The sequence below is a fragment of the Cebidichthys violaceus genome, unplaced genomic scaffold, assembly GCF_023349555.1.
Source record: "Cebidichthys violaceus isolate CVI_PGR_0920_01 unplaced genomic scaffold, fCebVio1.0.p SCAF_617, whole genome shotgun sequence".
In the NCBI taxonomy this organism is placed as follows: domain Eukaryota; kingdom Metazoa; phylum Chordata; class Actinopteri; order Perciformes; family Stichaeidae; genus Cebidichthys; species Cebidichthys violaceus.
The window spans coordinates 1-11,408 of NW_027176836.1; the positions used below are offsets into that span (position 1 = coordinate 1).

The 11,408-nt window shown below is 45.2% G+C and overlaps 1 pseudogene; it reads right to left on the minus strand.

The window, feature by feature from the left end:
• Nucleotides 1–300: 300 nt before the first annotated feature.
• On the minus strand, nt 301–6,563 carry LOC137890134 (homeobox protein MOX-2-like; annotated as a pseudogene).
• Nucleotides 6,564–11,408: the final 4,845 nt, after the last annotated feature.

Genomic DNA, 11,408 nt, shown 5'->3' on the forward strand with positions numbered 1-11,408 from the left:
TAATCCCGAACAACATTTACGACAGCCAAATGGTTTCGGTATCTGCGGTACTACCGGCATTTTTTTGAGACATTCAAGGCCTGTAGACTTCTCACGGTAGACCGTACTATATGTGATGACAAGGAAAGCAACGAATAGCATTAATGATGGCTAAATGGAATGGAGCCATTTCTTTTTACATTCAAAATGTCCACAGTCATCAACTCATTTAGTATTTTTGCTCATGCAATCTTCGTACCTTTTTAGTTTCGTATGACGTACATGAACACATAATCTATTGATCCTGATTGGGCTCTGTACGCGTAAATCTGCCGACACCACGGACGCCTTGTAGTTTATACTGTCGCGCTCCACTAATGCTAGTGTGGAGGCCGCGGACAAGTCCGGACAAGTCCGCACCGCCACAACAAATTGGCGGACGTCCCCACAGTGCCACACGCTCAAACCCTCTGATGACCAAAATGTACGTCTCGTGGACCGGAGTGCGACTCGGGACGCATGTTTCTGTCCAAACCCCGAGTTTGAGAGAGTGGTAACTCGACGGGCATTCTGTTTCTTCGGACGCGGTGGATTTAAGATGATGCGCACGAGTTTGCGTTGACGAAGCGAGTTCGTAAATAGTGGCTTCGAGCACTCTGGCACAAACCGGACTCTCCGCGCTCCGTCTGAGGAGACGAAGCAGCAGAGCGCAGTGAATGTGTGACGAGCAGCTGAAATCACACATCCGCACAGACCGCAGGTCCATCGTTTTATTTACTTTGCACAAAATTTTCACTAAAAAGAACTTCAAGCGTCGTGACCTGTAGACGGAACCCGAAGATCGTTTGCAAGTGACTGTCTGAAGCTCGGGTCGGGTATCCACACTCTAACGTGGATCCTGGTGGACTTCATGCGCGCTAGCGGAAAGTAGAACTTTGGCTCGAAGCTCTATCTCTGGGATCTGAAGTTGGGATTTGCATCCGAGACATCAGCTGAAACGCTCAGGTTTCTGTCTCCAGGCTGTGTTTTTTACGCTCAATCTGTACTGTATCACGCTGCAAAATATCACTGGCGAGGTGTCAGCTAAGTGTGACCTACGGCTCCCAAACGGCTGTCAGAGAACGAAGCGGCTGTACGCCGTTTCCTCGCCCCCCCCCCCACCACCAACCATTTGTCTCCTGTTATTTATTTCACAGTCCAGCATTTTACAGCAGCCGGGCCCACGCTCGGAGACCAATTTGTGCGCGCAGGGGTGGTGGGAGAGAGGAAGTGACTTGCTAGACAGCACTTCCTTCAACCCGTCTCCCCGCCTCGACTCTGGCCCGCTTGAAAGAACGGACAGGAACATCTGGAATACGATAGTCCCCGTCTCACGGCCACATCTGGAGCACAATAGCCCCCTCGAATCGAAAAAGCTACGAAAACACAGTAGCGAGCTGAGAAAAGGCTTCTCGCCGTGCAGAGGCCGCCTCTGTTTTCACAACACGGCATTAATGTGCTAATGGGGGGGAGGGGTTGGATAATGTCTGAACCCAGGGGGGAGACAAGCCGCGGTGGGTGGGAACATACTTGTCTTTCAGTGAGGTCGAGGTTGACGGCGATCTCGTAGCGCCTTAGTCGGGTTAGGTAGTTGTGGTGGGCAAACTCGGCCTCCAGCTCTCGGATCTGCTCCTTGGTGAACGCCGTCCTCTCCTTCCTGGGTTTGCTGCTCACGTCGGACTTGTAATTCCCGTCCTGGGACTCTGAAACCAAACACCAAACGGGTTTTCTGTTTCCACTCAGATTCATATGCAACAAAAATACAAAATAAGGCCAAGGTCACGTGGCAGGTGCAAGTCGAGCAAAGGGGGAGAAAAGCGGCGAGGTAAGAGAAACAATGGGAGCTGTCAATCAGGCTTTATTGTTCAGGTATTGTTTATGAACACTTTAAGTGTCTGGAAGGACTCACGGGCGGCTACACATGTGCGTCTGACTCCTATACTGCCAACATGGGTTTCATTTGTCTGAGTCTTAAAGGAATCTGCTGATTTTCTTTTCTTTTTTTTTTTAAAACATGGAACAGAGCAGCTTTGCATGATACGTGAAATTTATACGTTTCTTGCTCCTCGTTTGATGGCAAAATCAGCCAAAGTACCATTATTTTCCCAAACATTTTTAGTTTTTCTTCCTTTTTCTCAGCTTTGCATGTTTTGATTAACTTTTTTTTTTTTTTTGCACATTTCAGAACGCCAGTAAAACAATAAGTTTCCAGCAATCCAAAAAATGAACAGTACTGAGTTTACAGTAGATTACATAAAACATTACCTGATATATGGGAAGCTGGGGGGGGGGGGCAATTTAATGAATAAGTGATGTTTTACCCTTTAATAAAAATGTAATACATCTACGTGTGGGCGGCGAATGCAAGGCTACATTTTTCATTTCATTGAGGGAAATGTTGGCTATACTAGTGAAAACAAATGCCCAGCATGTGTCATCACAGCTTCAGCTCATCAACCCCGGAAAAATACATTTTTGTTTTGTTACTTCCACTTTCCGAAAGGCAACACACGCACAGTCAATTTGCCCGTCAGAACTTTCCTATTGTTACAGCCTTTTTGTGGTTCCTCCGTTTGGAAGCGCTTCACTTACACATTGCACTCGAAAGGCGGCGGTGATTGCACGCTAATTCATCTGCGGTGCTGTTAATCCCGGCCAGTCAGACCGTAAATAGTCCTGCGGCCTTGTGAGCCAGACTCACAAAATGTTTCGCAGAGCCTCGAAGCCACGTCAGAGGACGCGACTACCTCCTCACCTAAGATTTCCACTCCTGTCGGTTCTGTCAGAAAGAGGATCTTCCTTCTAATTAAGTGTTTCAGAGCAAAATAACTCCCTTGAGAGGCGGCAGAGAAGACGAGGGGTAAACTGCTCTACCAAAGTTATATTTGTGCGGCACTCGCGTCGTTTCTAGAGCCGAGGGCAAACAGATATATGAACTGCAAGAGTTGCCGCATGAGTTTTATGCAATGAAACAGATCATTGCTTGACCCGCAGCCTGTGTCCGGCTCCCCCCATGACCTGCCTTTCCCTCCCTGTAATTTCAAAACGAGCAGTGGCTGATTGAAGCGGCCCTTCAGACGTATTTATCCTCTCTCTCTCTCTCTCTCTCTCTCTCTCTCCTCTCTGGTAAACACAGACATTGTGTACAAGAGAAATAAAAGAATAACACAGCCAGCTGGTTCGGACCAGCAGGCCTGGAGTTAAAACGAGCGGCAGGCTTTTATGAGACAGCCACTACACCACAGCAATTAGGTCCCCGCTGTAACTTTCATCTCTCCCAAAAAAAGAGGGGGAATAATATGAGAAAAATAAGCGCCACCAGACAGGGCACGTCATCTCGGGTTCCTAAAATGAGCTGAGCTCAGTTAAGGAGGGTCCCCTCTCAAAACTAATGTCTTAAGAAATTAAGAATGGACAGAACAAAAAATAAGTTCTCTCTCATGGTGGAACTTTGCGTGTTTTTTTTTTTTCCCCTTTGGTAAAATAATATTGCACCAACACGAGGATGAAGTCCAGCCGTGAACCCGACACATTTTTTCTAACGCTTCTTTTAGGAGAAAGCGTCATGCCAGCGAGAGGCCTCCAGCACCAACGCCTTCAACAAAATAAGACTTCAAGCACCTTTTTATTGTTCCTTTTTTTTTTTTAAAAGGACGACCACTCCCTTGACGGCACCCGGTCCCCGCGTCGCGCCAAACTCTCCAGCTTGACCGCCAAAAAAAAAATAAATAAATAAAAAAAATTTGCAGGTTCTGCAGAAACCCAGACGACACCAAAAAAACCCCACCAGGGAGCTGGCTCATCTCATTAGCCCACCCTGCGCCCTCCTTGAGGAAACAACCACAAGTATCAGACACAGAGCGTTGAGATGCCTCACATTCGAAGGCTAAACCTAACTATGGAAATGAGCTCTCGAAGGGGTTTTGTTATTATTTCTGTATCTGAAATGTTTTCCTGTCCAGATGGTGAAACCTAACCGCGGCTCTATCTCGTGCAATTTGGCGGCGGCGTGATATTTAGACAGCCGATCGAGTCGGGGCATACCTAGTTAGGCCCCGATAATCAGCGTGATTGCGTTAGCGCGCGGCTCGCGTAATGAGTATGCCGTAGAGCTATTGTTACAGGGCAAGTGGGATTTGGAGGCAAAGGGCTCGGTTTCCAAATGATTTGACAAAGGAGGGGAGGAAAGAGGAGGCGTGTGCGCTGGATTTGTGGATTTAAATATACTATTGCAACATTTTGCACGTGGATAATGTGGTTATAATAGACATTTAGCACAGACAGAACTATAAAACTGGAAAATGAGGCTCTCTGTGTTACATAATCTGTGTTACATGAACCTTTAATTTAACTATCTAGTTCCTGCTAAATCAGTGAGCAATGTGGATTCTAACTCTTTCTGGTATTTTGGTGTTATAACCTGAATTCTCACAAATATATTTCCAGTGCTGTCACAACGTCTATTCATTGCAGCCTGTCGGAGGGAAGGCCCCGCTCTCCGAGGGGACCTCCAGCATCCTAATCACACGCAGGAGTTTCAGTCGGCGGTCAAGTGCAGGTGACACGCTGCCGCGCACACAAAGAGGCCTATAAAAAGGGTCGCCCGGGTCGGCGCTGAGGGCCCGCGATCCTCAAATGGACAGAAAGAACGGCGAGCACACTTTCCCTGGAAAACCTAAGAACTCTAGCTAATATCACGTTCCCTCTGCAAGACCTCAAGGCGACCCGACCCCTCGGCGGTTTGTCACGGCGTGATTGATTATCGCGGCGACTGCAGGTTGGAAATGTCCGCATGTCATCGGGGAGGTGTCGCCTACTCGAGTACAATCCTTAAAAAGAGAGATTTGTTCAGAAATGTGCAAAGAGATGTGGGGGGTTTTTTTTTGGTCCCCTGTTGGTTAGAATTTGATTATATTATTATTAATATACAGGTTATATGATTAAAGGACAGTGTAAAGCCTTAAATGTAGCTTTATAATTTGTGGTTTATCTTCAAAAGCTGCACACACCGGCCAATGACTATTAAGAGATCAAAGTCAGAAGTCAAGTCACAGAAAAGTCATAAAACAAAAAATAACAGTGTTTTGAAGCTGCCAGCGCTGGTTCACTTTACTGTACAGAACATACTATATATATATATATATATATATATATATATATATATATATATATATATATATATGTGAATATAAATCCATTTAATAAATCTGACTTCTGATAATAACAGTTTACTTGTGGTATTAAAATTATATTTAATCATTCTTAAAAGTGCATTTATTTGAGGATAAAATAAAACCAACATCACATCCTACACAGGTACTTTTCATGTCATTTTATGTCAGTAAAAAGCTGCCCGTGGTTTATTTAAACGTCAACATTGAGAGAAGAAAGAAAGGCTGAAGAGCCTCCGTGTGAGTCGGGTGTTTAGTGTGGCCGCGAGGCGCCGGTGTAGCCTTTTACAATCCGTGACATTAATTCTTTTGCTGTGAAACTCACTCTCTGCTCTCTGAGGAACAAACCAGGTGTGATTTCTTTTTCTTTCTTTTTTTTTTTTTTTAAACAAAGCATGGCTAAGGAGTCAGATGTGCCCACACTGGCAGCGATGTGGCCTTCGCTCCACGCTTCAGTCCGCCTGCTGCAGCGGCCTCCCTGCCTGTCAGCCGACACCTTAAAACTGCTCCTCACACCGTTTTTCTTTTGTTTTCCTATTGGAGCTGCAGAAATCTCAACAGTAATGTGCTGTTGAGAGATCGAGTGTGTTATTCTTCTGCTCTGCACGGAATCTTAAAAAAAAAATAAAAAATGCTGATATTTATGGGATGATGTTTATCTAACAATAAGACTGAATAATGAGATGTTGGAAATGCTGCCAAAGAATTTTACATCTAGTCTTGCGTTGCGTAATGCGTCACAAGCAGCTCATTTAAATCGTGAAATTGTAAAAGTAAAAACCTCAGCTCCTCTGACCTGAACTGTCACTTTTCCTCTTGCCGCTCCTCTTCTCGGCCTCAGCAGGTGACAGAGTCTGTCTGCCAAAGTCTGCAGGCACACAGGAGGCCCCCGTAGGGGTGCTGCCGATGCCCAGACTTGGGGTGCTGGCGCCTGGCGCACATACTGGGCCCCCCTGGGTGGCCCAGGTCCGGCGGTGCGGGCCCGCTGTCGTGGGCCGAGTGGGAGTGCGGGTGGCAGAGGTTGTGGCGCGTGTTCCCGCCAGGTGACGGCATCTGCGGGATGTGCCACGATGCGTGGTGCTGAGGCGGGTGGTGGTGATGCTGCTGCGAGGGCAGGTGGCCGCGGTGAGGGTGGTGGTGGTGGTGGTGGTGGTGGTGCTGCCCGGCAAACAGGCCGTCGTCCACCGGGTAGCTGGAGATGATGCAGGGAGAGGGCGAGGAGGTGGAGGAGGAGGAGGAGGAAGAGGCCAGGTCAGGGTAGGAGACGTGGTCCGAGCGTCCGTGCAGAGTCAGGGGAGACTGGGTGAAGGCGGGATGCAGGGCCTGCGCCGGGGCGTGGGGGCTCCGCAGGCACCCGAACAGCGTGTGATCCATCGCGTGCAAACACACACAAACACACACAAACACACACAAACACACACACACACACACACGCGCGGCCCTCCAGGAAAGGTGAGAAGGGCAAGTGAAAGAAGGTAAAGTTACTAAATCAACCCCAAGAAGAAGAAGAAAAAAAAAAAAAATCACAAGCACATATCCAAGATCCTTTGACTATCCCAAAACTTTTTTTTCCTCCTCCAGTTTAAAAGAAGTCAAGTCTACTCTCGATTAGTCAGAGCAGAAAAGCAAAGTGCGTTTTGAAGACGGGTGTCCTGCGGTAATCCGGAGCGCGCGGCCAGTTGCCAGGCTGTACAGGATAAACAGTTAGCCCAGGATAAGCTGCAGCAGAGCCTCTCGGATGTCAGGAGGAACGGAGGGGACTGGAGCTCGAGGCTGGGAGCAGGAGGTGCTTCCCACTAGGAACTGCAGAACGAGGGGAGCCGGGCGGAGGGGGATGTTATAAATAGGGTGTAACGTGAGAGGGAGGCTGGGTCACAGGCTGCATACGCGCTACTGACCACATACATATGATCGCCCTCCAAAAAGCACAGCACAATAAATCTGTACTATTAAAATGGCTGAGCCTCAGGAAAAGAGGGCAATTTATTTTGGACTTGGATCTGACCTCCGGTGGCCATCTTTTTCTTTTTTTTTTCTTTCCTGAAAGAAAACAGCCTTAATGGTTCGTGGGTGGGGCTGTGTGTGTGTGTGTGTGCGTGTGTGTGTGTGTGTGTGTGTGTGTGGGGGGGGGGGGGGGGGGGGGGGGGGGGGTAGGGAGGCGAGGTGTCAGGGGTTAACTCAGCGTGTCGCCCTGTCTTTGTCAGCTCTGACCCTTTAAAATACCGTCAGTCTTGTGGAGGAAGGCTTCAAAGGAGTTTCCTCTGCACGTTGTTTTGTCCGCCGCTTATATTTTACAAGTTTTATTCCAAAATAAATAACCAGAAACTTTCATTGCAGTGCAAAAAAGTTTGTCCAGTCTGAAATAAAGGTTAGGCATTTTATACCTACTACTCTTAAAAAACCAACCACAGTTTAATTTAGTGCAGTCAATCATTTTATAGCAGCGGGTTTTTCTTTTACGTATGATTTTTTATTTTTTTTTATCTCGTTTTGAAATGAAACACCTCACGTCGTCAAATCCAAACACACAGCAACACTGACACCGGTTTCACCTTCAACGCGAGGTCACCGAGTTGAAATAACAGCTTTTATTTTTCAAAACCGGCGTCCCAAACACCACTTTTTGTTGGCTTTAAAAGCAACGTTAATTGCTAGGAGCAGTGCAGCAAAATGTTTATAATTATTTGAAATAATCTGGAAACGCTGACCAAAAGAAATAAAAAAAAAAAAAAATGAACATCTTGTCGCGTCGAGAGTGACCGGGAATAAATTCCCCCAGAAACGGTTTATGACTTTGCATAAGATGAAATATTTCAACCACCTACAACCTCGGCGTACATCAAACACATTGTCAGCCCTCACATTCATCATTTTTGGCCATAAAAGTGTCATTTTCCAGAAGCGAAGTAGGAATATAAAGCCGGTAAACACCCGCGAGTGAAAGAAGAAAGTCCTCTTTGCTTTGGCTTCTCTTATCCTCTCTTACTTTTATTATTATTATTATAATGAGCTCAAATAAAGCAGATTTACTGGCCCTCGAACTCTTTTATACAACTTCTGATACAATTCATCGAAATGAATCCTGCTCTGTAATTGATTTGAGGGAATGATAAAACAATCTTTAGTCTTTTCAAATGTTTTGGGTTGTAAAATGTACACAGATGACATCATTACAACATTGTAATTAAATATTTGTTACATTGTATTGAAGATTAAAGATGAGTAATCACGTCACACACACTTTCCCCCCCATCCTTCAAATCCCTGAGAGTCACAGACAGCAACGTGACTCACACTGTTCGGTGTTCAGAAGGCGCACGATTTAAAGTGCACCCAGTTCAGATTTAAAGTCAAATAATACATAAAGCTGATTATAATGCTATAGCGGCTGCAGGGTTTTTTCCGTGGCTGCGGCAGGTTTCTACAGACGGACCGTCACAGCGGCTCCGGGGATCCGGGCGGACGGCGCACAGGCGGCGGTGCCACAGGCGCTGTGGGCCGTCTGAGAAAGGAAATTAATTCCCCCTTTGAGAGAAAATGACTTTAACAGATAGCACGGTGGAGGAAGGCTGTAACTTTGCTGCTGTCGCCCCCCCCCCCCCCCCCCCAACACACACACACACACACACACACACACACACACACACACACACACACAGTTCCTCCTAAGCCTCCGAAGGCAGCAGAGGCAGCGCAGCAGAGGAAAGGCACCTTAGGTGAGTGAGTGTCAAACTCTTCTACTGTTTACCTTACAAATTAAGGCTATTAGCAGGTTATCCCCGGCTATATATCTGCTCAGGGCCGTGAGCAGGTATTAGTAACGATGCACACGTGTTTCCAATCCTGTCGCCGGTTCTCGCGGTGCTGATGGCCCGTTGGGGGGGGGGGGTTGTTTTCAGTCAATAGTCTTCGCCCCTCGTGGGCTATTTGAGGCAGAATGTCCCACTGTGTGAATAAGTGTCGCTTACACTCATGTATCGGACCAATGCTGGGCTTTTATTGTGAAAATACTCGTTGTCACCAGGTCATTTTGAGGTTCTGCATAACATCCATCAGTCCATGTATTTTCTTTACACATTTTAATAATTCAATTTGTGATATAAACATATATACACTAATATATATATATATATATATATATATATATATATATATATATATATTAGTGTGTATTAGTGTATCCTTATTTGTCTTCCCTACAGGTGAATTAGGGCTGCAATCAGATTTTAACGACAAAATAATTGACGATAATGATATTATCGTGATATTGACAGAAAAAAATTACAAAAAAAATTAACTAATGCTATCAGTCAAATTGACTTTAACTTTCTTTTTTGGCAAATAAATTACACTCAAAATGCAAGTATAGAGAGATGGAGAGACAGTCCGTAACCATAACCGTGTATGCAAGATGATTTAAGAGGCGCAACATGTGTATTAATAACCCCGTATCAATTATTTAATTTAATAAATACCCCAGTTATTGTCAATACCGGTATATCGTGACAAGCCTGCACAGAATATGGTTACTTTATTAAATAAGAGGCTGAACTTAACCAAATCTGATTAGAAATGTTTTAAAAAAATGTCTCAACATGAAGATATTGTAAATATCTTCATGTAGAACACATCAATTTCATGTGACGTTATGTCAAAGGAAGAGGAGACTGAGAACTGGTGAAGAGGTTCGTAGGTGTAACTCTTAAAAAGGGGGTCAGTGGAGAGGAGAGGCCCGCCGGCGTCTGTGTGTTGATGGCGAGGTTTTTTCACCGCAGTCGACAGAAACTGAAGGTAGACCTGCTGCTCAACCTGTTCCTGTCAGTCACACGGGCAGGAAGGATTACAGCAAACACAGCTCTCTGCCGCCGTCACCAAAACAAACACGCAACGTTCTCAACGTGAAGTTCAAGTGTGTCACTCCACTGCCAGCTTTGGGTTCGGTTTTCTTTTGGGAAACAGCAGCGTGCGCCACTTCTTTTGCAGAGCTGAAACCCTGTAAGAGCAACGGCGCACTTCTGCAGCGTTTAACGAAAAGACAACAGCACAGAAAAGCAGCGCGGCCTCATTAATGTGTTGCAGGAGTCTTTAAAAGCTCCACAAACAGAAACACTTTACTTTAAGTCCCTATAATGTGCATTAATAAGCACAATATAAACATGTAATACGTGGTTTATTACATGCTAGAATGTATGTGAGCAGATGTGAGTGTTTTTAAATATATATAAAATAAGAATAAAATAATTGCTGACGATATAGAAAAACACTGTTGTGCGTTATAAACCATATATTAATGCAAAACAAAAGGGTTGAAATAAAGTCTTAGAGCCAGTGAAAAGATTTGACATTAAAAACTTGCATTTGAGAGTAAACGAGAAGCATTAATGACAATAACAATAAATAAAGTATGTAAGTCCTGGATGAGCTGTATGAAACCGTGCGATAACATTTCATTACTGTACTCACTTCCCTCAGTTTAACGGCCCCTGATGTGTTATACGCTTTATAGCAGAAAGCTTTGATGCAGCACTCGGCCTCTCGCTATAATAAGAGTTTAGAAAGACCCACTGCGTGTGTGTGTGTGTGTGTGTGTGTGTGTGTGTGTGTGTGTGTGTGTGTGTAATCATTACTAGACATGTCCCTCCTTTTTTTTCCTGCTAATATGGAAACATTTCAGAGCGTATAACGCTCAGCGAGCCTCTCTCGTGATGTATAATGCCAAGTACACCAAGATTAGAATTAGAAACACAATATGTCCTGAATTAAGACGCTCAGCATGATGACAAATACACCGAAACCTGAACTAAAACCTTTGACAGGAGAGCTTTCATTTCTCTCTGCAGAGTTTTTAAATTTCTCTTCATATATAATATTTCCACCTTCTGTCTGCTCTTATAAAACGATCTAAAGATCATTGCCTACAAGTATGCTTGCTTGAGGACAAAATCTGTAAGCAGCTTTTTCACTGAAATAGAGATAATAGTTTCACCAACAAGGAAATACTTGTACTGTTTTAGATTCATCCTACAATTTGACTCATTAACTTTTTATAACGTCTTTATAACGTGGCGATAAATGACGCCTTTCCTGCGACTGATAACAGCGTCGAGGTGAACATCTGCAGGCGGCGAGGAAACTGTCGTCGCCGCTCGTTTCCTTTACAGAGACTTCAGCCGCAGATTTACTGCCGACAGTTGTCCGGGAACGTTGTCCGCGCGGACG